The following is a 26185-nucleotide window of genomic DNA, read 5'->3' on the forward strand; positions in this document are numbered from 1 at the left end:
TTCAGTTTGTTCTTATAAATCACTTCTTTTTCTCTTTATAATAATCTGACCTTACAACTTAGTGTTTTTTTCCAAATATTGACCATTGCAAAGAGGTATCTTTAATAATTAATAGAAAACCTAATTGGAGGAATTTGAAAAGAGACATAGAAAGTTGGAATTGATAAATTTACTGATACATTTTTGTTTGTTTCTTATTTAGTTTTATCTTATGTTGTTCATAAAAGAATTATAGTTGTTTTCTGATGAATATATACAATCTAGGATTTAATATCATTAAAGGCATTTCTGATACCATACACTTGATACTACAATGCTAGTAAGTGTAAAGGTTGCAATCATATTAGATTTCTGTTTAACAAAGGTGACCTGTCTACTGTGTCCAGCACTATAATTGTGCAGTTAAGCAATGGCTGAAAATTCCATAAAGAAAATTCCATAAGGAAATAGGGCAATTAAATTATTATAAATCTGAAAGCATATATGATAGTACCCTAAAGCAGTCAAATATTTGGGTTTATATGCCTTGTCAGTTCTGAGTCAAAGAATTTGGTCAGAATCTTTTTAGGAAACATAACATTTTCCAGGAAAACTATTTTCTTTCTCTCATCTCTTTCACTCTGTCCTTCTGTGTTTATCTTTTTCTTTCCTCCTTCCTTCTCCTTCCCTTCCCTTCATCTCACCCTCTCTCTCTCTGTTTTCCTTTAAGAAGTATTTGTTTAATTTCTTCTCCATGCAAGACCCTGTGCTAACATGTGCAGTGTACAGGGTTATAAGACAGATTCATAAATGTCATTACCTGTTTCAGGTCTAGCACAAGTATCCTGATAATTTTGCAAAAGAGCCATTTTACTGTATATTCACAACTGAACACTGCATCTGAAAATTTTAAAATTTTTCCTCATATCTATATGTCACCTTTTATTATCCCCTGTTTTTTTTTCTCTTAAACAAAGACTTTTTTTAGAGCAGTTTTAGGTTCACAGCAAAATGGAGGGGAAGGTACACAGATTTCCCATTTATTTCCTGCCTTCACACATGTGTAGCCTTCCCCACCAGAGTTGCAATAAATTGTAACATTTGTTACAACTGATGAACCTACTGAATGTAATCATAATCATCATAGTTTACCTTACAGTTGAGTTTTGGTGTTGTACATTCTATGGGTTTGGACAAATGTATTAGTGACATGTACCTATCATTATGGTATTGTGCAGAGTAGTTTCATTGCCCTAAAAATCCTTTGTGCTCTGCCTATTTATCCCTCCCTGCAAACCCCCAGCAACTAGTGATCTTTTTACTGTCTTTTTAGTTTTGTCTTTCCCAGAATGTCATATAAATTATTCCAGAATAATTTCTTTTACTTAGTAGTATGCATTTAAGATTCTTTTCATACATCTTTTCCATGTCCTTTCAAAGCTTGATAGCTCATTTTTTAGCACTGAATAATATTCAGTTGTCTGGATGTATTATAGTTTGTTTTTCTCTCTCAAATTTTGAAACACAGATTTTAGACCTGGCATTGGCAGGAACTGTTTTTGAGATCTTAGATAGCTACTTCAAGCTCTGTAGGCCTTGGTATATCTTCATTTCTAAGAAAGATGCCTTCTTATGTTGTAACAGAATGGAATTTCAGATTGTTAACATTACAGTGACACTGGAGATCTGGTTAAATGGCTTGGGACAGACAGAAGTAGATTTGAATCATCCCTCTGTGATGAAAGTTCAAGTTACTTAATCTCTAATTCACATATATAATATGAGGATATATAATTATACTCACCTAATTAGGTATCTTGAGGATTAAATGAGAAAATGCATATAAAATGTTCAGCCAGTGGCTGGTACATAATAAGAGCTCAATAAATTTTATCCAGTTTTACTACTATTTAATGGATGTTCAGCACCTCTTACCAATCCTTTTACTGCTTCCAGCTCCCTCCATTCCTTTCATTTCTATGGCCACTACAAATTCTTTTTTTTACTATTTTCAAATTCTCTATCCATTTTCACTCCTTCAGGCTCAACAAAATATCATCACTTTATTTAAATAAAAATAAAGATACGATACATCCAGACTTTCCTATCACCTCTTCCCAAATTATCTGCATCAGTATCCATCTTTATCATTCCCTTCAGTTTCTGAGGATAAATCGCCATCTGTGTGTGTCATCATGAAAGATTTCTTAATTTTTGTGTTTCTTTTACAGCTATAAACGATGACACCAAATTAAATAATGTGAGTAAAACACTTACTCAAATGTATGGAACTTAGTCAACATTAGTTTCTTTCCCTGACCTTCCCAACTTTTCTTCACCCCAGTGTACCTCTATTCTAGACAGTGAGAGCTGTCTTTATAAATTACAGATCAGATTATGTCCCTTTCCTTCTGTGATTCTCCAGGGTCTTTTGAATAAAGGTAAAGTATCTTTTCTTGGCTTACAAACCTGATTATGTCCCTTTCCTTCTGTGATTCTGCAGTGTCTTTTGAATAAAGGTAAAGTATCTTTTCTTGGCTTACAAACCTGATATAGCTACCCTTTTATTTTTTCATCTTTTCTTCCTTACGTTTCATTCAGCTGCTATTTTTTGCCATGTTGTTATTGGGCACACTTTTCCTCTCTCTTTGTTGCCTTCTCATATTTTCCTTATTTCTCCTTATTCCTTAAGATGTAGCTTAACACTCTAAATATAACAACATCCTTGAGGTTATGGATAGAGTTGACCTTTGCCATCATAGTGTTTTGTATACCTCTGTTACTGAATCTGTGTATTATATTGTAAATTGTTCTTTATACATTCATGTTTAAAAAGTCAAAGAGTATATGAGAATATAAAGACAAATTAAAATGTAAAAAATCACTTCTTCCCTTCCCTCAATGTCATTCAACAATGGAAGTATCCTTTTTTTACTTGTCTACTTTCTCCTATAGATAAATCTGCCAGATAGACATTGTAATGCAAGCCACATATGTAATTTAAAATAATCACATTAAAAATTAAGAAGAATCAGTGAAACTCATTTTCATAATATATTTAACCAATATATCCAAAAATATTATCAACATGGAATTGATATAAAAATTACTGGAGTTATTTTGCATTATTTTTTCAGCATTTTTCTTTGAAATCCAGTGTGTATTTTGCCCTTAACACTTTGACTCAATTCAGACTAGCCCCATGTCAGGTGCTCAGTATGGACACATGGCTAGTGACTACTATATGGTACAGCACAGCTGTAGAAGAACTCTTGAAAACTAAGGCAAGGATTTGACTCATAGCTCTGCAACTTAGTAGCAATATGACTTTGGATATGTTGTATACTGTCCCTGAACCTCATTTCCTCTCCCCCCATTTTTAAAGTATTTCATAACACTGTTGTGAAGATTGAGCAATAAAGGCTCCATGTGGTCATCTGATTTTTACTGACTTCCTTATACTCGGTTTTTAGATACACTTTTTTAGTCCAGGAAATTTGTGTATGCAGAAACACAGAGCTAAAGGATTTTCCTTTTTGGTTTCTTTTGTTGAATGCTGTATTCTAGGCTCCACGTGACACACTGAACGTATAATTTCCCACCCTCAAGGAACTCATGGTCACATACTACTTATTGCCTGGCCGTTTCAAAAACACAGCAAAAAATTATTTTATGACAAAGCGAAAATATGGACACATATTTCCAAATTTAGCAAAGAATGTTACTGATTTTAAATCTCTGAAATCCACTCTTTGCTCTATTTTGATCTTCATAACTCACATTAAGGATCACACTCTACCTTCTTTTTGCTCTGGAAATCTTGCAATGGCCTTGGGCAAAAGGCAGTAAAATTCTGATCTGGGCTAAAACTCCAGAGAAAAGATCCTTTCTATAATTTTTTGCAAACACTACCAACAGTAAACTCTTAAGTTATTTAAGACATAGAATACTTTGAGGATTATTTAGGGGCTTTGCTACTTCTGACTTAATTCCCTCATGTTGCTGCCCTTTGGCCATTTCACTGATGCTTTAGAACCTTTATGAAATAGGAAAAAGGTAAAACTCATTATTTGGCAGTCTTGGAAAATTGTTTGATAGGCAAGAAGATTATACGTGTTGGGTTAAATGGGGTAGATTTAAGAGATACATTTCTTCCACCACCCTGAATAATTAAAATTTGATTATATGTTATCCTTGTGTATCAAATTATTTCAAAAACTATATGCCTTGCAAATATAGAGAGTGACCCTTGTTTGAAAGAATAGAATTGCATATGCAAATTTTCAAAGTTTTTCTGATTGTAGCAAATAATGTTCCAGACTAATATAAACATGGTGCTCCATTGAATTTTACTTTTGATTGGTATAGAGTGAGACACTAGGTTTCAGTTATAATGGCAATGGTAAATAATGCTTTGTCTTCTTATCTGCAATAAATGACATTTAGGAAATTTGTCCACTTTCTTCTTAGGTTCTTCAAAGTGGTTAATGATACAATTTATTTCACCATTTATTATATTTTTACTGTTGCCTTCACTAAAGTAACATTCAAATGTGTTTACAAACAAGAAATTTAATTAAAATACATGTAAAATTAATGGACTATAGTAAAAGTGTCATAATTTGTAAAGTGTAACTACTTTGTTAGGATTTTTTTAAGTGGTGTGTTATTATTTCTAGTTTATTAGTGTTTATAAATTACCATCTTTAGAAGGTAAACTGAGGACCATGTACTGATTTTTATTAAACCAGCGTCATAGTCTGAGTTCTCTGGGAAGCATATTAAGAGATGGAGATCAGCATACAATACAGTGGTGGGGGAATGCTCTTGACATCAAAACTTTGGGGAGGGAAAGAAAGGAAGCAGGACCGGGAGCAGGGATGTGGTATCAGTGAAGGCATCATGCACCTCATGGGGAACTCTAAAGCTGGATGGCCCTTCAGGTTGCCCCTCATTCAGGCGTGGGGCCAGCCTTCATACCGCTGCACTGGTCATTGAATGAAGACTGCCCCAGGAGGTCCCTTCAGCTAAGGCTGTAGCTGGAGAAAGAAGTGCTTCATTCCAGAAGTGAGTTTGGGCAATGCATCACAGTATCCACTACACTTAGATAGGCCAGAACCTAAAGTCCTGGATGTAATTACCTAAAAAGAATCCCAGTTCTGGTACAATTCACAGGTACAGTCTTGCCAGGACTACAATAGAACCACCCATTTGTTCTTTCTGTTTCTGTTATTTCTCCCTTATAAATCATTCTCTGCATGATGGACAAGCAAGCTTTTAAAAATGTGAATCAGATAGTGTCACTACTCTGCCTAAAATGTTCCCATGGCTTCCAGTTGGAGGAAGGATAAAATCCAAATTCAGTACTCTGGCCTCCAGGCTCTGCCTGATTTAACTCTTGTCTATTTCTGCAGCATTATGCCACTTTTCTTCTCACATATTATGTTTTAGACACACTGGCCTTCTGTCAGTTTTTTTAAACATGCCAAGTTGTCTCCTCATTGAGGGCATTTACACTTCCTATTTCCCCAGGCAGGCAGGCCTCCTCACTTTTTATGTGATTGTTTCCTTTTATTCTTTCAGATCAAATCGCCATAGAGGCTTTCCTTGACTATCTTGTTCGATGTAAGCCTTTAATAGTTTGTCTCTATCATATCACTCTGTTTTCCTTCATGGCCCTTATTAGAACCTGTAATTATCTTGTTTATTTGTTTCAGTATTTTCTGTCTTCCCCTGTTGGAATGCAAGCTCTGTGAGTCATTTTCCCATTCTGTAAATCTTCCTATAATGGGTCCTTGATAAGTTTCATTATTTGTTACTGAATGATTTCTAATTATTTCTATGTTCTGGCTATTACAAATAATGTTGCAATGAACATTCCTTTTCCTTTTTTTTTGTGGACATGTGTTTTCAGTTCTCTTAGGTATATATTTACAAGTTACATAATACCTATGTTTAACATTTTGAGGAATTGCCAAATTGTTTTTCAAAGTGGATGCACCATTTTATAATCCTACCAGAAATATGGAGTATTCCACTTATTATAGTGTGTATTTTTAAAAATTCTTACTTAATTTTTTAATCCCAGTTTAGTTAACATACAGTGCTATATTATATATTTTGTTTATTTAAACTTTAGCTTTCTTAGTAGGCATGGGAGTAGTATTTCATTGTGTTATTTCCATTTCACTAATGACCAATAATGTTGGCATCTTTTCATGTGCTAATGTTGACCATCCTTCTTTGGAGATATACCTTCTTAAATCTTAATGCTCATGTAAAAAATTTAGGTTGTATGCCTTTTATTGTTGAGTTCGTAAGAATTCCTTATACATTTTAGATACTAGTCCTTTATCAGATACATGATTTGCAAATATTTTCTCTATTTCTGTAGGTTAGCTTTTCAGTTTCTTTGTTTTTTCTTGTATCACTTGTGTTTTTGATGCCATACCTAAGAAATCATAGCCTAATTCAAGGTCACAAAGATTTATCCTACGTGTTCTTCCAAGAATTTTATAGTTTTAGCTCTTACATTGAGATCTATGATTCAGTTTGAATTAATTTTTATGTATCTTACCAGGAATGGGGTCCAAGATCATTCTTTCGCATTTGGATATCCAGGGTTCCAGTCCCATATGTTGAAAATTCTTCTATTATACACACACACACACACACACACACACTGAAAAGGTTTCAAGACTGGAAAAGAAGTAAATATATTCTTCTATTATTGAATTGTCTTCCCTTGTCAAAAATCAACTGACCGCAAATGTAAGGGTTTATTTTTGTACTTTCAGTTTTATTCCAAAGTCTGTATGTCTGTCTTTATGTTGGTACTGCATTGTCTTGATTATGTAGCTTGGTAGTAAGTTTTGAAATCAGGAAGTATGAGTTCTTGAACTTTGTTCTTTTTAATATTGTTGTGGCATTTCTCTATGAATTTTAGAATCAGCTTGTCAATTTCTGAAAAATAAAGACAGCTGGGATTTTGATAAAGATTATGTTGATTCTGTAGATCAGTTTTGGGAGTATTGCCATCTTCACAATATTAAGTCTTCAAATGCACAAACATTGTATGTCTTTCCATTTATTCAGGTCTTCTGTGATTTTTTTCAATGATATTTAGTATTTTGCAGTGTACAAGTCTTGCATTTATTTTGATGAGTTTATTTCTAAGTATTTTATTCTTTTTGATGCTAGTATAAAAAATACAGTTCAGTTTTGTGTGTTGATCTTGTATCTTACTACCTTGCTAAACTCATTTATTAGTTCTACCAGACTTTTTTGTGGATTCCTTAGGATTTGTATATAAAAGATGTCATTTACAAAAACAGATATATTTACTTCTTTTCCAGTCTTGAAGCCTTTTCATTCTTTGTGTGTGTGTGTGTGTGTGTGTGTGTGTGTGTGTGTGTGTGTATAATTGCCCTAGCTAGAACCTCCAGTACCATGCTAAATAGATGTGGCAACAGCTAGCATTTTTTCTTCTTTCTGATGTTAGAAGGAAAAAACATTTTATCTTACACTATTAAGTATGTTGTAAACTGTGTGTGTGTTGTAGGTGCCTTTTATCAGGTTCAGGAAGTTCCTTTCTATTTCTGATTTTCTGAGTGTTTTTAACGTGAAAGGGTATTAGATTTTGTCAAATGTGTTATCTTTGTTTATTGAGACAATCATCTTAAATTGTCTGAAAAAGAAACAAAGCTAATTGAATACACACACACACACACACACACACACACAGTGAAACACACTCATGCATAACCAAGAGCAAGCAGATAGCCGTTAGGTGTTGGCCAATTCAGCTACATCTTTTTGCCATGTTTAATATCTCATGTCTTTAATGAGTAAAATGACTGAGTTAACCCAAAATGTGAAGTTAGAAAAGTATAAATCTAAAATAAAATGCATGCACACCTATTTGTAGTATTCTCTGGTCTTGATCAAGGTAGAACATGTCACTATAAGGGTATTTATTGTAAGAGTTGATTAAAATAATCATTGCTTTATTAAAACTACCAGGTTGCTGTAATTGTAAGCATATATTTCCTTCTACTAACATCCTATCTTATTTTAATTGATGCCAATATATCCTATCCACCCCCCCCACCACTCCTCTTCCCAAAGCTGTCCAAAATAAAAGCATGCATGCTACTACAGAGATAATCTCTGAAATAATAGTCTTACCTAAGCCCAGGTCAAATATTTCTCTAGGCAACAAGAGATTTATTTTAACAATAAGTAACTATTAAAACAGCACAACAGGTATATAATTCTACTTATTTTTGTACTGTTGAAATATGTTATTTTTGTTGAGAAAATGAATAAAATAGTCTTTATCAGTAGTTTACCTCCTTAAATTAAAAAAAATCTTTGATAATTTTTTTTGAAAATATGTATCCCAAAGTCTTACTAGATCATAAGACAGTTTTATTGGCTATAATGTGACCCTCAGTGCTAGTACAGTTAGACTAAGTTTCTCTAGTAGCTGCCTGGGCTCATCTCGGTGTATTTATCTAGAACTTCGACAGCCTTATCTCCAGACTCCTTATATATCTGGGTCATCAGCCAAGTAGAAGCTCTGTCCTAGCCTGGACTGGACTATGATTTTGTCTGTGAATGAATCTACTTATTTCAGGGCTGTCTCTTTTTAAATATGTCAATTTACAGGAAGAAATGAAAATAATAATAGTATGCTAGAAATGAAAGTAATTTTGCAGGTCATCTTGTTTATCATTTGATTCTATCTCATGTAGGTATTGATTCTAAACAATCTTATGTCATTGATTAATTAACCATTTTAACCAATTTTAGTAACAAGAAAGGCTGATTCATGGAGCAGCCTGTTGATTTCAGACAGCTCTTATTTTTTAGAAACTTTGACTCTTATTTTTAGAGCATTCTTCAGTATATTGATTTGTGTTTAGAGTCTGGTAATCTGTTGTTATTAAGATCCAGTAGTCTTAGTTGTCCTCTTAAGAGTACATTTCATATGTATACAAATATATTGTATGTTACAAATAGGTCAAGTGTTTGAAAATAGTTATATTTCCACTTTGTTCTCTTCTTTGGGTTAAACATCTCAGGCTACTAAAATTATTGATTAATCATTGCAAAATGGTTTATGGCTCTAATTTAGAACTTTGCGTACTCAGTGTCTGGTTGTTGTTATTTTGTCTTAACAACTTAATGAGGTATAATTTTCATACCATAAAAATGACCCATTGCAATTATATAATTCAATGATTTTGATATATTTAAATTTGTGTAATCATCACCAGATCCAGTTCTAAAACACCTCCATTACTCCCCCAAATTCCCTCATGTTCATTTGCAGTCAATCCCTGCTACTACTCCCAGCTAGGCAACTGCTGATCTACATTCTGTGTTCATAGATTTGCCTTTCCTAGAAAATTTTTATAAATAGAATCTTACATTATGTAATCTTTTGTGTCTGGCTTCTTTCAATTAGCATAATGTTTTTGAGATTCACCAATGTTATAGTGTGTTTAGAAGTTTTTTCCTTTTATTGCTGAGAAGTTTTATATGGGTCAAATTTTATTAGTTCACCACTTGATAGACATTTGGAATTGCTTTCTCTGTTTGAGTAATGCTGCTGTGAACATCTGTGTACAAGTCTTTGTATGGACATATAGATAGTTTCAAGGAGTATAAATGCAGGGTTCAATGATAAGGCTATGTTTATCCATTACGAAACTTTTAAGCTGCAGCTGTTTTTAAAAGTGGTTTTGTTTTGGTTTTGGTTTGTGGGTATTTTACATTCCTGTCAGAAATGTATAAGGATCCCAGTTTTTCCTCATCCTTGTCAACTTCTGCTATTTTCAGTCTTTCTGAGAAGAGCCATTCTGGTGGGTATATAATGGTATATCAGTGTGGTTTTATTATTTTTTTAAGATTTTATTTATTTATTTGACAGAGACAGAGAGACAGGGAACACAAGCAGGGGGAGTGGGAGAGGGAGAAGCAGGCTTCCCGCTGAGCAGGGAGCCCGATGTGGGGCTCGATCCCAGGACCCTGGGACGAAGGTAGCCGCTTAATGACTGAGCCACCCAGGTGCCCCTCGGTATGGTTTTAATTTGTATTTTCTTAGTGACTAATGATAGTCATGTGGCCATTCGTATTTTCTCTTTGGCAAATTGTTCATTCAGTCTCTTGCCCATTTTTTAACTGGGTTGTTTGCTTTTTTGTTACTGAGTTGTAAGTGTTCTTTATATATTCTGGATATAAGTCCTTTATCAGATATATGATTCCCAGAAATTTTCTCCTAGCAAGTAATATATTCTTAATGCTGTTTTGGGAAGCAAAATATTTTAATTACGATTAAGTCCAGTTCATCCACTTTTTCTCTTTATGGATTATCTTTTTGGTGTTTTATGTAAGAAGTTGTTGCTTAATCTAAGATCATAAAGGTTTTGTTGTTTTTATTTTTGAAGTTTTAGCTCTCATATTTAGATCTGATCCATTCTGTGTTAATCTTTGCATATGATGTGAAGGGGTCGTCTGTTGAAAAGACCACGCTTTATCCTTAAATTGCCTCGGCTCTATTGTAAAAAATCAGTTAACCGTACCCATTAAGGGCATATTTCTGTACTTTCTCATCTGTTTCAATGATTCCTATGTCTATCTTTATACCAGTACCACTGTTTTAATTACTGCAGCTTTATATTAAGTTTTGAAGCCAGATTGTGTAAGTACTCCAACTTTTTACTTCTTTTAAAAATTGTTTTGGATATTCTGAGTTCTCTGAATTTCCATATACATTTTAGATTCAGCTTGTCAGTTTTAACAACAACAACAAAAAAGCCTGCTGAGATTTTGATAAGGGTTGTTTAAAATATATAGATCAATCTGGGGAGAATTGCCTGAAAGAGTTCTTCACAAGTGAAAATTATTATTGATATCAGGATTTTTTCAAAAAAATTTTCAAGGAAATCTTGAATCCTATTTTGTAATCCACCTATACTATTTTTATATAAAAATGTTTGTTGATGATTTTTCAAAAGTAATACAACAGGAAAATGTTCATCCTATTTATGTACCCTCTGCAGGGGTCGGAGGGGGGTCATATATGTACCCTAAGATGCAGAAGTTTAGAGAAAGTAATGGACCATTTTTTTATTCCTTAAAAAAATACCTTTGTTTCATTCTGCAAAGTATTTGAAATTGATGTAGCAACTGTAAGAAAATATGAGCGAGATTTTAAAATAAGCTTTATCTTGATTTTGTTGGTTTTAGTAATATTTATAGATAATTATTTATCTGTGTTCTGATTTTACATTTGTTCTGTTTTTGCTATCAAGGCATGCCATGTTGTTGACTGACATTTTATTGCAGTATTAGTGTAATAGACAGCTAATGAGTTTGTAAAGGAAGGAAGTAAAATTGGTTTTTGTTAAACACTTCTTACAATCAACTACTTTGTGATATGCAGCCAAAATCCTGTGACATGGCTGTTTCTACCTTTACTTACACATGATAAAAACTGAGTTTAGTGAGGGTCAGAATCATGCCTAAAATTTCATACAAATTGAGGTGACATTCAAATCTAGATATTCTGATTCCAAGGCCTGTATGCAGGCTGAAAAAGAGTTTGACATTTAAGATTTGACTTTCAAGTGTGTCCTGACTTTTATTTTTCTGTGTTTGTTTTTCTGTTGGTTTCTTTATACCCTGCCCCATTGTCGAATGGTCTTAAGGCAACTTAAGAGTGCATAAAATACAGCAAGATGGCATAAATTAAAAATAGGAATAAAATGAGACACAAAAACAAGGGTGGGGAAAGTCCTTTTCCCAGAAAAACAACAACAACATCCTGTAAGTGACTATTGCTGGGAGACTGGAAAAAAATCTGAGCTGGAAAAGTCTGTGGAAGTAAATGGGCTGACTTGGTGTGAGCTTTGGCATCTGCCCTAATCATAATACATGTGAGGAAGTGAAGTCGTATTTGCTTTTGCTTCCTCTAAGTGCCGAGCACAGTGCCTTCTACGTGGTAAGCCCTTCCTCTAAGTGCCGAGCTCAATTCACTAATGAACTTTACTGTCAGCATTCTAATGTTACTGAGCTGTTGGAAGTCTTTTTTTCTTCAAATAGTCAGGAATTTTAGATTTCTCTGTTAGTGTATTTGTTGTAAGCATCATTTCATTGTTTACTTGATCCATACTATATTTGAAAATGTTATTTCAGAAATGCTTATAACTCATTTACACATGTACATCTAGATAGGAGTGTCCCGGAAAGACATAAGCTCCACTAGTTGAGTATGTCTGTAAGTTTTGTGCTTTTGAAGGCTGTACCATGATCATTATTTGCTTTTCTATCTGCAGTCGTCTCTACTGGATTTTAAGACAAAGACTGTATTTTCTGGAGAGTTTAAAATTCATAAGTATTAAAGCATTTCAGTTTGTAAGTGTGTCAAAGAGTATTAAGAGAGAGAAAGTTTATGTTCACTCAAATAATACTCATAATTTCATAATGCCTGTTGATGCCATCTAGATAACCGTTTGACCTGCTTAAATTGTAAACATATGTAATAAATGTCTTCCTATGGTTTGAATTTTATCTCCCAGACTCAGATCTTTTCTAGAAAGTTTTAAAATCTGTATTAAGGTTTATAGCAACTTAAATTAAACAAAAGGATTTTGTCAGTTTGTCCTCAGATAACTCTTAAATATGACCCAACTGTCAGCGACCTGAACCATTGTATTTATTTTGACTCGGCTTCATTTGAATGCTGTGATTAAAAATAACTGAAACGTATCTACATAAAATAGTATATTTTCAATTTTGTAGTTAATTCAGTATTGGAAAAAGTAGAAAGGGTTGACCTTAGGGAAAACCAATAAAACCTCCACCAACCTTGATAAACATAGATCTAGGTATCAGAGCTACTCCAGAGCTCTCCCTTTGCGACAGATTATAGTGAAAATGTACTACTAAACCGTCTCAGTTAATTTTGTAGAGAGGAAAAATAAGGGGTTAAGATGTGCCGCACGTTTCTGTAAAATATGCTTGTTTTAAAACTATCGTCTCTTTCTGAAACATTATCATCATGCTGGACTCTTCAAGATCGTATCTCCAACTGAGATTTCAGAGATGAAAAATCATCCAAGGAAGTGACTGCCTGAGATTTTGTAAAATTTCTTACTCTTTTTCAGGAAATCATCTTATATCCTCTTTATTTTGTCTACTCTTGAGGTTGAGAGATTTGTAATAAACTGGCATGCCTGCTCACAGCGCGTATCAACAGAGATGGATGCAGTAACAGATGAATCTTGGTGGTGGCCAACATAGCTCCCGCTCCCCTGGGGGGCCTGGTCGTCCGGGGGGACCTGGTCACCCCACAGGCTGGCTCCATCTCTACTGGGGGAACTGCCCCATGACTTCCTTTCTCCCCCCCCGCCGCCACTGATGGATCCATTCTTTTCCCTCTGCTTGCCTTCCCTCCCTAACTTTAAATAATTCTTTACTGGGTATAGAATTTGAAGAATTTGGTAATTTGCTAGGGAGCAGAACAGCTCTCAGACTAGTTGGGAAAATGCCTCCTCTTTTCTGATAGGATCCTGGTGATTATAACCTTTTGTAAGTACAGAAAAGTGTTGCGATTTGTGTCTTTGTTAGCTGGTGGTTAACAGTTTGTCAGGATTTTAGTCAAGTCTCCTGTTTTCAGATGTATAAAGCATTATGGATATGGACTGTCTTTGAAACATGAAAATTAACTATCTTGGATTGGCATTATTAATGATTTTTCAGAATTAATATTTGTAAAGTACTTTAAATATGAGAAGCACTTTAGAAGGGATATTAATAATGTTATTAATATTAATCGTAATAATCAATTGTATTAAAAATAAATCAGTACTCCTTTTGATATTTAATCTTTAATATTCAGTTGTATTAAAAGAACACTGATACTGCTTCTGTTAGTTTGTCATGGGAAAGGAAATGATATTATTACCCAGAATTGATAAGATCCAATCAATTTGTAAAAGTAGTATTCCCACATCAAGTCCTGTTTTATCTATTTATTTTAAACCCTATTTTAAATTAAATTTTTTCTTTGTAATCATTAATTTTATTTTAGATTTTCCAATATTTGTATGGTCTTTTGTGTGGTTCCAAGAAGATGGAATTTGCTTGCTTATTTTTGTACATGAAATTAATTATTAGACACAACCATATAACAATTGCTGTTTTTGTGAGTCAAAATGTTTGACTCTCTGCAGTTTTATATGAGTTTTATATCTACTTATTATTTTTGTTGTAATCAATATATTGAAATATTGTAATTCATACTCTGAAATCCACGAAAAAGAAAACACAGTTGTGTTCCTTTTCCTATTTCCCTACTGATTGACTGTAACTTGGTGGTGTGTGCTTAGTGTTGGTTTCCTAAGATAACTGGGTTTTGATTTTTTTTCCCTGCCATGTTCCTATGCCTAGACAGTACCTGGCATGTAGTAAGTGACTGAATGAATAAGAATAGGCAACATGACACTATCCAATCTATGTAGATCTATTTTAGTAGACTCCTCTGTTGGGGTTTTAGAGTTTGGGTAAATCCTATTACTCACAACTCCAGAATTTGGAAACTTCTGAGACAGACAGAGGTGCCAGGCAGATGGAGATCAAAGTACCAGTTTTATCACCAGTAGAGGCTGAATTGGAGAACATGCATTACATGCACAGATAAAGTGGGGCTCACCTCTGAATTAGGCATTTATACCCTCCCAGCTGCTGGAACGGCTAGACGGACATCCGCAGTCCTCTGCCATAGGGGAAAGGATAAAGACAGGCCTGAATGCATCTTCTATTCTATAGGTAGAACTGAACTGAGAAAAAGGAGTTGAACTGGGCACGTTCAGCATGTTTTCTTAAACTCACCAATGAGATGAGTTTCTGCCCTCCTCATGATAAACAGCGAAGGAACAGAATGAAGCTACTAGCTTTTCTTGATCAAAAACCTGCTCATGAGGGACGTCTGGGTGGTTCATGGTTCAGTTGGTTAAGCCTCTGACTTTGGTTCAGGCCATGATCCCAGGGTCCTGGGATTGAGTCCTGCATGGGGCTCAGTGGGGAGCCTGCGTCTCCCTCTGCTTATTCGCACTTCTCTCTCTGACAAATAAATAAAATCTTAAAAAAAAAAACCTTCTCATGAAAATATGAGGAAAAAATCGAGGTTACCCACAAGACACTCTGATTAAGCATAAATCCCTTCATACCATTACATTTTTTCTGCAGTTTTTCTGTTTGCTATTTTTAAGAGCCAGTTTAAATTACTGTTATATATACCAACATTTGCAAATCATGAAAATGAATATTTTGTATAGTAGTCAACATAGTAAACATTGAACGAATCTAGCAGAGTAGGAGCTTGGACAAAGTAGGTTTAACAATAAAATAATAAAAAAAGTATTTTCATGTTCCCATTTTTATATATGATATACACAATATGTTCATTCACTGCAATCTTGGTTTCTAGTAAAAATACTCTTTGGTTTATCTTCTAGGTGCACATCTGTGATATCTAGTAGCTGAGTTGGTGTCCTATTTTGTGAATCACTATTGTAAGTTAAAATATTTGGGTCTTCCATATTTTCTGTCTCTACTTTCCACCTCAAAAAAAAAATGAAACAAAATAAAGCTTTATGAAGAAGTAGAATTTCTTACTAAAGATTACTTTATCAAATGTCTTAAGTGAATGATCCTTGCCAGAATAAAACCATAAGCATTATCATTTAAAAGTATAATAAAAGCATTTTGATTTGGTAATGTTAAAAATAATGATTTTAACCTACTGACATAAAAAGCCCACTGGTCAGTTGACAACTAGTAGGCCCTGAAAACAATAGCATTTATTTCTTGTCATCATCTGGGATGTAGTCCTTCGCCTGTCAAATTGACTCACTTTTCTGAGGGTAGACCCATGTTAACCAAGCTCATGAAATTAATGTTTAAAACTGAAAAGGTTAGTTTGTTGATTTACGGTATAAATTATTGTAGTAGGGACAAAATGACTAGAATATGCAGAATCTGTGAGTTCTGTCTGTGTATGTAAAAATTAAAATGAGGAATTTGGTTGTTAGAAATAGGAACAGCAGTGGAAGCTAAATAATAATCACAATCACAAGGTTGCTTGGGGATTGTGTAATCAGAATTAGAGGGAGGCTGATATATTAGATGTTTTATGGTACTGGAGGAAGGAAGGCAGTCTGGTGTAGCCATATCCACCATAGGTATGATCTTGCTGCAGGAGTTAGAATAATGAAGTTTATTGGCCCCAACCCCCGCCAGTTAGGGGAAGAATATTTCAAATATGACATACTAAAATACTGTCTCTGCAAATAGTGCTTAAGTGAACATTTTCAGTTATCTCTGTGACTTATTTGCTTCTATACTTTAATGTCTAGAAATGGGATGTCTATGGGAAAGGAGAGGGATTAAAAACAAATAAAAACTAACCTAATTTTAGGCAAATTATCCAAATAGAATCATGTACTGAGTACATTAATTTTAAAAGTATAACCTTCGCTTTTCTGGCAGAATTACAGTATGCTCATGTGATAATTTACTTGTACATCTTGGACAGTGTCAACCATTAAAGTTGGCCAACTTCCTCCCTGCTTTGGAATTTATATAGGTGATTATAATGTAATGCAGTGTACACTAGAGTGTATGCAGGTACAAAATAGAGGGGGGAACATAGGCAGAAGAATTAGTTCATTTTATTATGTACTAATTTTATAACTCAGGGAAGTCAAATTAAATCAAGATAATATCAAATAAATGTTACTGTAGCAGCCTTTGTGCTTTAACTGGGGGTGAATAGAAGAATAACATGCTTGTTTTCTTTAGAATGCTTAAAATCACCACAGTACAGGCTAATTGTGATGTATTTGACAAACACCACTAAAATTGAATATAGAAAAGGAAAAATGTATAATATTTAGGCTTACAAGGACTTTTCATGGATGGGGCAGCAATAAAGTTGAATCTTGAAAAGTTGAAACTTGAAAGTTGAATTTTAAAGGTAAATGTTAGGGTTGGGAGCGGAATGGTACAATGTGTAGAGAGGAAAAATGTGAGCAAAGCAGGATCTTTGTTGATTCTAGGTCCCTCTTCTCAGTTTAGGCCTGGACTCCATGACAGTGGGTTTTATTGACTTGTATGATTTTAAGATAATAATTTGTGCATATATACATGCCCTTATAATATATATATTACAATCAATTGTTATTTTACCTGTTTGCTCCACTAGACAGTGAGTGCTGTATCCCCAATGCTTCAGAAAGTGTTAGGCTTATAAATGTTGGTTGAAATGATCTTAAGCTCAGAAAGGATTAACATATGTATTCTTAGTGTATACTATAAAAAGACTATTTTTTTTACTTTCATATTTAAAAGCCTTGGTGTAATTGGGTTATAGTACCCTTTAGTCTCTGAGCATGACCTCTTTCTGTATTCCCAAATTCATGGGTTTAGATACATGTATTATTATTAGAGTAGTAGAGATGACCCTCAGCCTCACCCCCAGAATTCTTCTCTCTACTACATCCCTGCTCACCAAGCAGCAAGAATGATAAGGCAGCTCTTAAATATAGGTCTTGTTTATAGCAGTATAGAGTGCAAAAATGCCCTTAAGCCATCTGAAAATAATATTTTCCACACAATGAGAGTGACTCTTCAGAGCTGTGTAGTATTTAAAGACAGGAAACTCATCAAGAAGGCTACGTTCTCTATTCCAACACATAATAAGCAATAATGGGATAGAATTAGATCAAACTACCACCAAAGGGAAAGGGAAGTTGATAGATAGAATAAGATAGAATAAGAACAAATAAAAAATAACCTAATTGAAGCAAAATCGAAATAGCATCAAGCACTGAATATATTAACTATGAAAGAATGGTCTTCATTTGTCTGGCAGAATTGCAGCGAGGTTCTATTGTGTGCTATTTCAGTTGCATATATTGGACAGTGTCAGTCATTAAGGGAAGTATTATTTATCCTGAGCATCCACATTTCTATAGCAACAGTATACCTGTTTATGCAATTATACATTATTATCGCAAATCATGCTTGATATATTTTGGTACCAGTTTCCTGTCCTAAACTCACACAAGTTTTATATATACTCACTGCCTATTGAAAGTCTCTATCTGCCTTCTTTCTTCAGTCTAGGCAAGTAACACATGAAATGAAACAGTAACTTGAAATTCAGCATTTAGACTGAACCCAAACAACTCAAGTCTTGTTTTATTTTAATTTAAAAGCTGCTTGTTTTTGAAATAGATTAATTATACTAATTTTCATAGGCTATACAGCAATCAAATTCTTAATATTATAGTTTTCCATATACAAAGAATTATATAAATTTTTAACCATATCATGTAAAGAGTAGATCCATTTTAATGATAAAAATTCATTACCGAATAGAAGGAAGAGCAGAGGATTGATTTTAATGACAATAAAAATGGAAATAGTTTTTTATTACATAATAGAGTTGGCTAAGAAAATAGAGCCTTAAAGGGGTATAATAACATATGATCTTTCCCTCTTAGAATAGAGTTAACATTTTAATGTATATGCTAAATTATATTCTTTTCCCTCCTTTTGAGTTTCTCTTATCAGTAGTAATAGCTGTATCTTGTTTTATATAATTGCCAGAACTTTAGAACCACCTACTTTCCTAGATAAACCTTTTTCCATATTGCAATTTTGAGTCACCTTATTTTGTGAATATTATTTTTTAACCTATTTGTATTTGGTTTTATTAGCAAGATTCATTTTACTCATGTGTAAAATAACTTTATTAAAATTTTAAATCACTTTAATGGATGCCATTTTTTTAACTTCTCCAAAGTATTTCTCCTTCATTCATTGGTATTTGATGAATTTCTGCCTCTTATCTACCTATTTATTTAGTTTCATTGTCCTACACAGGCTTATCACATTGTAGTTGTAGCTGACGTGAGATTTCCGTTTTTATAATGCTGTGTTAAAAAGCCTTCTATAAAGTTTTATTATGGGAGTTGGTGGCAGTTGTTTCTCTTCTCCTGAAAATATTATAGTATACAAGAAAAAAATAGGAAAAATATTGATGAACTTATATTTTTGTGTAAGTGTCTGTTGTCCATATATTTAGGTGGACTCATAACTGCAATCATCAAATAGATACCATTTTATAATTGTAATCTTTCCCTTAACTTTATATTACGACATTATTTTGATAATCATTAATTGTAATGAATATGTACCATTCCTTCTTATTTATAATGGGAATTTACTTCAAATGAACATTATTCCTAGTAGCATCATTTATATGAAATGAACACTTTTCAAGCAACTTTTCTTTCCCTTTGGTGGTAGTTTGATCTAATTCAGAACATCTCCTCTTAGGAGAAAAATGAAGAGAAAAATGGCAATTCAGACTTTGCTTTTCAAAAGGGTTTTTAAACAATTAATATATTTTTATTTGAATATAGTTGACATACAGTGTTACATTAGTTTCAGGTGTAAAACTTACCTATTTGACAAGTTTATACGTTACGTTTTGTTCACCACAAGTATATCAAGCAGTTTTTTAGTCAAACAGACATCACCACTACCACAGTAGTAATAGAAATATATTCAGTATTCTCTTTAATTAAGGTAGTTCGAAGGTTAATGGATTAATGTCATTTTTTGAATGTCTGTTCTTTCTTCTTAAAGCATTATCTGAAGAAGGCATCAATTCAGACTCTTTTGATTGAAAAAAACTCAAGTTCCTTCTGAATTATAAATTAAGTTAGTTTCTATTAAGTGATATATATTGGGTGATCATCATCATTTTTATAAGTGGTGAGAGCATGATAGTATGTCAGTTTTAGGACACATTTATGATACAGTAAATTTGCAGTGTCTGCTGATTTTTATATGTCTTACAGTATATTCTATAATCAGTATTTTAAATATCTGTCACAAATCTGTGGTTATTGAAGTTTAATTTGTGATTTAAATGACTAAATTTTATGACTTTATGATTTTAGTTTTACTGACTTAGCCTTTCTGTCATTATTTTTTCATAACTTTAATACAAAGCCCTTAAGTCAGGATTCAACTCTGAATTATAATATTCTTCATATGGGTAAAAACAGTTCACTTTGTGGTTTTCTGTTTTATGATGCAATTTCCAGGAAATTGTGGGGGGAAATGGGTACTGCCAAGACATTTTTTTTTTTGCACTTCAAAATGTCCTAAAATTCATGGCCTAGAAGTAAATAAATAATTCCAATATTTTTTAAAGAAATCTTTGCATGTACTGTACTTAGGGCAAAAAGAGCCAAGAGGAAAAGAGGTATAAGGATCAGTCCTAGGCAAAACAGGAAAGTAACATTTTTTTCATGTATATTCTCTTATTTTTTGGTTATCCCCTTTCTTTTCCCAGCCATTGGGTAGTGTTTCTTCCAACTTCTCCACATGGCACCTATGGGCCAGCCTGTCTCCCTAAGGAGTATCTTTAGCATCTTAATTCACATGAATATGCCTATGAACAGGCATAAGATAAATTTTAATACACATTTCTAATAAAAATACTAAATAGCAATAATTGAACATTTTTCTTTATGAAAAACATCTATTTTTAAGTAATAAAAGTAGACTAAAAATAAGTATTTTACAGAAAAAAAACAGTAAGTTACTCTCTTTAATATTCAGAGATTAAACAAATTGAAAACACTAACATCCAAAAATACATGAACCAAAATAGTACTGCTGGAAGACAACATGGAAAAAAATGTTTATCCTTGCTAACAAAGACATGCAATTTTAGATAGCAATAAATATATTGATAAATTACAATGCTATTTGTGGACAAAGCTGCAAGAAAATTGGCATTCTCACATTTTACTAGTAATTCATCATCTATGATATCTATTATGGGTATCTTTAAATCAGACCTTTAGAACCTAAAAACCCTTGGAAAGCAATTTGAGGGTAAAATTCTTCAAGGTCTTTATTATTTTTGCCTTACTTTTTATAGTTTCACATCCTTACCTAATTTAACAATAGTTTTTTTAAAATTGACTTAGCTTTATTTTTTCCAAAGTATTCAGAATAGTTCAGTTTTTAAAGCATTCTGCTTTTCTATTTTTGATTTCATCTTTTATTCTAATACCTAATGTTTAATCATGAAATCACAATAACAAGTTCAATAGGAATAAACAAGTTCAAACAGTAGGAAATAAATGGCATACTCAGATTAATTCAAGGAAAGTTTAATAAAGGGCTTATATGCAAAAATGTAGTCAGAGTGTAGGGAAACCAGAAGGGATTATGCAACATCCAAGAACAGTTACCCTAAGGTCATACTACTACTTCTGACTTCTCACCAGCTGGACCCAACAGGAAGCCAGAGATGTGTATTAATGTGTGTCGTGTAGCTCACTTTGGTAGGACAAACCAGAGAATGGGAAGAGTAGAGAATAACTCTGGATAGGCAAGTGAAAGGTATCTGACACACTTGGGAACCAACGCAGTGGGTCCTCATTTAGTAGACTGGAGAACTATATATGGGTTACACATGCGCAGATTCACTGTGCTATGGACATCAGTCAGAGTGTTTCATAAAAGAAATGAGGAACGCTGTAAATGCAGTGAGGAGTTAAGAGGGCTTTTTCCTCCATTTGGCCCCCTAAACTGTCAGTAACATACTTCCCCAAATTTGTTCTGGATCTTCATATCCAGATTAATCTGGATTTCTGTCTTGATTTTTCTAACTCTTCCCAAATTAGTGTAGCTTTCTTATTCTCTAAGGCTCCATTTTCCATATCTGTATTAAATACTCCATCAAATAAATTAGGCTGTTAGGATTTTTAAAAATCCTATTCAAGAAAATTTCAATTAAAAATTCAGGAAAACTTTTCCTGGGTGGTTTGGCTATTATATTCTAGGGAGTTGCTTTAATTATGGTTATTGGGTTACTTTCTTTCTCCCTGTTTATAATGTAATAATGTAATAGTTGATACATACAAAAGAATATATGTAATGTTTTTGTAAGCTCTGAAACATAATAAAACAAACATTGTGAATCCACACATTACCAACAAAATGCATTAATTCATTTTTACTATTTAATATTCCACTGCATGATTATCCCACTATTTACTTATCTATTTTATTGTTGATAGACATTTTTTTGTTTTGCTATTATGAACAACAAAAAAAATTTTTGTTATATTTCATACATACTTGTTGGTATACATAAGCAAGAGTTTCCATTGAGTCTTTCTTTAGGAATGAAATAGCTCAGTCATAAAATAGGCATATTCCCCTTTAGAAGACAGTGTAACATTATTTTCCAAAATGATGCATTAATTTACACTTCTACCAGCACATACGAGTGTTCTACTTGCTGTATATGTTCACCAGCATTTGTAGGACAACTTCTTTTTTATCATTTTTTAAATTACCCTGAGTGGTAAAAAGATAATCTCACAAACATCTTAATTTGCATTTCTTGGATTACTAATCAGATTGATCACACTTTCCTTTTTATTGGTCATTGGGTGTTCATCTTTCTTCTGCCTTTTCCCATTTTTTTTTCTTTTGGGTTATGGGTCTGTTGTATTTTGATTTGAAGGGATTCTTTATATATAATATATACAAGTAATTGTTGGGTAGATGAGAGAGGGAATTAATAGATAGCAAAAGCATTCTCCTATTTTGTGAGTATATAGTAAATAAATTCTCCCAATTTTATGGTGTATCTTTTTACTTTCTTTAGGAGACTTTTTTTTTTTTTTTTTTAGAGCTAGAAGCTGGGGGAGATGGGCAAAGGAAGAGAGAGAATCTCAAGCAAACTCCACGCCCAGCATGGAGCCTGATTCCGGGCTTGATCTCATAACCCTGAGAATCATACCTGAACTGAAATCAAGAGTCTGATGCTTAACCGACTGAACCACCCAGGTGCCTCTTTCTTTAGAAGACTTTGGATGAGGGGCACCTGGGTGGCTCAGTCATTAAGCCTATCTTCAGCTCAGGTCATGATCCCAGGGTCCTGGGATCGAGCCCCGCATCAGGCTCCCTGCTCTGCAGGAAGCCTGCTTCTCCCTCTCCCACTCCCCCTGCTTGTGTTCCCTCTCTCGCTGTGTCTCTCTCTGTCAAATAAATAAATAAATCTTTTTTAAAAAAAGATTTTTGATGAAATTATTGTTTATCAATTTTTTAATGATTGCAATCCTATAAATCACAAAGTTATTTTCCTTTATTTCCTTCAAAAAGCTTAAAATTTTACCTTTCTTTATTAAGTCTTTCTTCCATTGGGAATATATTTTTTGTGGATGGTATGATGGGGATCAATTCTTATTGATCTAAACAATTTTATATTCTATATATCAAAATAGATACATAGATTCTATATATCTAACCAATAATTCTAATTTTTGAATAGCCCCTGTCTTCTTGTCATATACTGTTTCCATTTCTATATGGCCTTACTTCTAGGCTTTATTCTATTCTATTGGTAAATTAGTTCATTTCTGAACCTCACTACATTAATTACTGTAGATTTCCTAAGATTTCATTTTTCTTAGAAGTGTCTTGGCTATTCCTAGGCTGTTGCTTTTCTATATGCATTTTTCAATCAGCTTGTCAGTTTGCACGAAAAGCTTTGGGATTTTATCCATGGGAATAACATTGACTCCCTTAATCAATGTGGGAGAAAGTCTAAGTGATATTTGGTCTTCCACTGACGAACACTGTACATTCTTCTTTTAATAAAGTTTTACAGAACATGTACAAATTTGTAAATATCTATGTTTTTTAGAATCTTATGCCTTTTTTAGTTATTATTGAAAAATAGAATTCCTGTGTTAACAATTATATCATGTACAAATCAACATAGTTTCATGGCTTCCTTTCCAAATCTTCTACCTGTTATTATTATTGTCCTTATTTCTCAGCTGACAAGAACTTCTAATGGTGTTGAAAGAAGCACTCACAGTGGGCATCTGTTTTATTCATGATTTAGTATGATAGCATTTCCAGTGTTTTTGGAAGATAGTTATTAAGATTAAAGAAGTTCTGTTACTAATTTTTAAGAGAGATAAAAATCTGAATAGATGTTGACCCCTATCAAATGTGGGGTTTTTTTGCAGTTGAGAAGAGGTACCCCCCTTTTCTATTGAATTTAAATTATAGCTTTCCTGTTGCTAAATTTCCCTTGCGTATTGTGATTAAACCCCTCCTTGATTGTAATAGATAATCTATTGTTCTTAAATCCTGTGGACTTCATTTGCTAATATTTGTTTAAGATCTTGGTCTATAATTTTTCTTTCTCATCCAGTACTTTTTTAAGTGAGGTATTAGGGTGAGAGTGTTTTTCGTTTTTGTTTTGTTTTGTAGCATAGTATGCAAGATTGGAAAGATAAGTTCCTTGAAAGTTTGGTAGAATTTGCCTCTTACCTATAAATTCATCTGAGTCTTGTGTGGCTGTTTTTTGTTTTTTTTTTGTTTTTTTTTTTTTTTTAAGAAATACTAACTTGTTCATCTTATTTTGCTTCATAATTTCTCCTTGAGTAAGTTACATTTCTTAACTGTCCTCTAAATTTTGAAATATTTTATTATAATGTTCATATTATTGTTATTTTTCCACTAAATTTTTGTTTGTTTTTTGTTTTGTTGTTTTGTTTTCTCTTTAAATTTGTAGTAAATGCTTCATATGTGCCAGTCTGTCTGACAGAAATGTTTAGAAAAATCATTACGTTATTTTTCCCGTTTCACTTGTAAGAGACTCCAAGAGGATAAGTAACTGGCCTGAAGTCACATAGTTGGTGGTGGAGCCGAATTGCATTTGTTTTCTTTAAGAATCACACAAGCTCTTTTGGGTAGAACATAATATCCATTTACTAATCCTTGAGTTGAAGGAAGTGAGCCATGACATTTGTCTAAAAGAGTCAACTTGGAGGGGAAAAAAACCCACCCATAAAATGTTTTGCCTTCCATCTGTGACTTTGAAGCACATTTTATTTTTTATTTTTGTTTAGTTAAAATGAACTCAGTTTGTGTTTAAGAAGCACATTTTAAACCACTTCAGTTTACATTTTTATCCTTTATTGAAAATCCTAATAAACTCTTTTTTGAGCTTTTAAGAAAATGTTATTATGGAAATATTCTTATTGTAGCTTTTCCCTTTGTACACCAAATAAACCTCAGATCACTTGTTTGATTCACAGGAACCTACTGTGGTGACTCTGGATGCCTTTGTACAATGATTTGATGGTTTTCTTCTCCCAAATATAGTCATTGGTTGTTCTCAGTCACTCCCTTGGAGATGGAAAAATTCATGTGAAACTTGAAACTTCACCACTTTTTATATGTCCACTAACCTATGGCACCTTTCTTTACAATGGCTAGGCTGTTTTATGTTCCCGTAAATATTTACTTGGTCTCATCTTCATTTTAATGTGCTTCAGCAAGAACAGCGTGCTCTTAGGATTTCTTTGTCTAGAAGATTAGAAAACTAGAATTTCCACCTTTCCAGGATATTTAATTTGGAAGCATTCATGTTGCCATTTATGCTCTCAGCTCTTGAAAATTTGCCATTTCATTATCTCTCTTCCATTTTTTGTCAGACAAGATAGTACGAATATCACTATTGTGTCTGTCTTATTTATCTAAATCTTTCTCTTAATTGTTTTGATAATTTTTTGGCTTTATGCAGAGAACATCACTGGAATGTATTTTTCTTACAGTCTTTCCCAATATTGATTTCTTCTTGAGTTAACCTACACAGAAATTCTTACTTATTTTAGTAGTAAGCTGCACTAACACCAGCTTCATTGAAATCCATTTTATTTACAGCTGCTTGATTATTTTGAAACTATATACTCCAACATGTTGAGCCACTGAAATCTTTGCAAGAAAGAAAAAGCAATCATTTTCTACCCTTGAATCTTTGGTTTACTAAACTAAAATGTTCTGCGTCAGATTTCATGCAGATCAGAACTTTTGGTGATGCACTTGGAATAATTACTTCTTAATTGTAATCATTCATAAAAATAGGGGATACTATTTAGAATGTCTCAATAATTATAGATTTTATAGGCAAGCTACAACATTTCCATTATTTTGTTATGGTGGAATTGCTATGAGCATGGAAGAAATTCAAAGGGTTTGTGGCCTGACTTCAGGGTTGAGGTTCAGTTCCCTT

At 33.2% G+C, this 26185-nt stretch overlaps 1 protein-coding gene across 1 annotated transcript in view; it reads left to right on the top strand.

Moving 5' to 3' along the window:
* The window catches only part of FOXP2 (forkhead box P2), a 550365-nt gene that overhangs the window by 101791 nt on the left and 422389 nt on the right, over positions 1–26185 (top strand). The window contains exon 3 of the mRNA XM_025873321.2: positions 15507–15563. The gene's annotated coding sequence lies outside the window, so the exon portion shown is untranslated. The remainder of the gene's footprint in view (positions 1–15506; positions 15564–26185) is intronic.

Source organism: Callorhinus ursinus, unplaced genomic scaffold, assembly GCF_003265705.2.
Source record: "Callorhinus ursinus isolate GAN/ISIS: 27379988/994484 unplaced genomic scaffold, GSC_fseal_2.0 scaffold12, whole genome shotgun sequence".
NCBI lineage: Eukaryota > Metazoa > Chordata > Mammalia > Carnivora > Otariidae > Callorhinus > Callorhinus ursinus.